Raw genomic sequence first — 2,633 nt, 5'->3', positions numbered from 1 at the left:
TTATTATATAATTTACATCATTATTGTTTTTAATCATCAAACAATCAAACTAAACCAAATCGTAATCGACCTTGATAAAAATCTACCCATAGCAATTCACGAAGTAATTCCCGTTTCCTTGTGTTCGACCCCTATTGCTACATTAATTTGTTGTCTAGGGTATTTATCTTTGCATAGGTACGCGATAAGCCTATCAAATTTTGGCGCCGTTGCCGGGGAAACGGTTTTATTGCTTTTTGAATTGTCGATTTTTATCTTGTTTTCCTTTGTCTTGGGGAACACTTGTTCCTTGAGACCGTTACTTATCACTTCTCTAGAAATTGTTGTCTTATGCCCAGGTCTTCACGCAAGGGAGAATTGCTTTCACCGGATTCCGATCCCGAGAAAACCTTTAGGAGAAGACGACGTTTTTGGAAGGAAGTGAAAGAAGCCTCTTCTCCCGTACAAGCCGAAAGTGCTAGAAAGTCTCACTTAGACGATCTAGAGATTCTTGAAGAGGAGGAGGTTTCAAGTTCATCATCTCCACCACCATCACCATCTACTACCAAAAAGATGGTGAAACTTTCCGATCATTCAAAGCCCACCGCGGCCATGCTTCCTACTGAATCACAACCACTCAAATCACCGCGCCGGACTTCGAGATCAAACCGGCTTTTATTAGCCTAGTGGAGAGAAAGCAATTTGGAGGAAGTCCTTTGGAGGATCCTAATTTGCATGTGCAAAACTTTTGTGACTATTGCTCCATGATCCGTCAAACGGGCGTCACCCAAGCCCAAATAAGGGAAATACTTTTCCCTTTCTCTTTGAAGGACAAGGCCAAGCTTTGGATCAATAGCCTTGACCGCACCGCCATGGGAATCACCAATTGGGAGACATTGGCTCTTGCCTTTTACCAAAAGTTTTTTCCACCGGAGAAAACTCAAACTTTGAGGAGCCAAATCACCGGATTCCGTCAACAAGCTCTTGAGAGCTTATATGAGGCATGGGAGAGGTACAAAGAGCTTCAAAGGCAATGCCCACATCATGGGCTAGATGATTGGTTTCTAGCAATAACATTCTACAATGGATGTTGTGCCGAGTCCCGAAGGATTCTTGATTCCGCCAACAATGGGCGGTTTGATCAAATTGACACCGACCTTGCTCATGCCACGATCGAATCTATGGCGGTCCATGATGCCCAATATGTCAATTCTCGAGTTGTGCTATCCAAAGGTAAAGAAGAATCCTCCACCAACTCCGTTTTGCTAGCTCAAATTGCCTTGCTTCAACAACAATTGGCGGAAAGAGATGCTAAAGATTCCATCCAACAACTCAATGTTGTATCTTCAACAAGCCAAATCATTGTTTGTGACGGTTGTGGAGGTGCGGGTCATTATGCCGCTCATTGCCGAGCCCCCATTGAAGAGGTAAATGCTTTTCAAGCTTTAAGACAAAGTTTATATCCACCGGGTACATTTTCCAACACTTATAACCCAAATACAAAATTTCACCCGAACTTGTCTTACAATAGCAACAATGTGCTTAACCCTCAACCCCCACCACAACAAAATGCCTATGTTCCTCAACAACAAAAGTATATCCCTCCACCGGGTTATCAAAATCAACAAAGGCCCCCACAAAACAATTACCAACAAAATCCACCACAAAATGGCCAACAAAACAATCAAGGAGTGGGTAAGCTCGAGGGCATGATCGTCCAAATGCAAAGGGAATTGTTGGCTCAAATTCAAAAGAATGATCAAGCTCATAGTGCCGCGGTCAAGATGTTAGAACAACAAGTGGCTCAATTAGCCGCTTCTAGCTCTCAAAGGAAGAATGGTCAACTACCTCCTCAAGGTGAGCAACCACATGAAACCGTTAATTCTATTTCCTTGAGAAGTGGTTCAAGCTATGATGGGCCATCCATGACTTTGGATGAAGAGGTGGTTGTTAAAAAGGCTAAGCTTGGGGGAAATGATAAAAGGAAGGCTAGTGAAGAGCCTATTGTTAAAGATCGTGTGCCATTTCCTCACCGGTTGTTGATGCTAAAGAGGAAGAGCAAGCTTGATGCCAAGAATGTTGAGTCTCCTATGCCCAAAGAAAGTGATGAGGTAATTGTTGAAGAAGTCTCTCCTAATGCTAAGGAGAGTGATGCCGTTCCAACAAAGGTGAGTATTCCCAATGAGAATGAGAAAGATGTGGAGGATGCTCCTCCCAAAGAAGTTGTTCAAGTACCATTTCCCCATCTTCTAGCAAAGCACAAGGAGGAAGGTAAGTTTGCTAAATTTTTGGAAGTTTGTAAGAATTTGCAAGTCACCGTCCCGTTTATGGAATTGATTACCCAAGTCCCTTCTTATGCAAAGTTTATGAAGGAAATTCTCTCAAAGAAGCGATCCTTCAATGAGGTTGAGACCATTGCTTTCACCGAAGAGTGTAGTGCACTCTTACAAAATAAGTCTCCCCCGAAACTTAAGGACCCCGGTAGCTATTTTATTCCTTGCACTATAGGCAAATATACCATTGATAAGGCCCTTTGCGACCTAGGTGCTAGTGTAAGTGTCATGCCCTACTCCCTTTGTGAAAAACTTAACATAAGTGCTTTAAAATGCACAAGTATTACATTGCAAATGGCGGACCGTTCTTTAAAGCGACCT

The 2,633-nt window shown here is 42.8% G+C and overlaps 1 non-coding gene across 1 annotated transcript; it reads right to left on the bottom strand.

The window, feature by feature from the left end:
* Window positions 1-923: 923 nt before the first annotated feature.
* On the bottom strand, window positions 924-1,030 carry LOC141615526 (small nucleolar RNA R71). The gene has a single exon (XR_012529943.1). It is a non-coding gene; the product is annotated as a small nucleolar RNA R71 (small nucleolar RNA).
* Between the last annotated feature and the right edge of the window lie 1,603 nt (window positions 1,031-2,633).

Source organism: Silene latifolia, chromosome 11 (assembly GCF_048544455.1).
Source record: "Silene latifolia isolate original U9 population chromosome 11, ASM4854445v1, whole genome shotgun sequence".
In the NCBI taxonomy this organism is placed as follows: Eukaryota; Viridiplantae; Streptophyta; class Magnoliopsida; order Caryophyllales; family Caryophyllaceae; genus Silene; species Silene latifolia.
The sequence above is the reverse complement of the archived record's forward strand: the minus strand, read 5'-3'. Positions and strand labels throughout refer to the sequence as shown.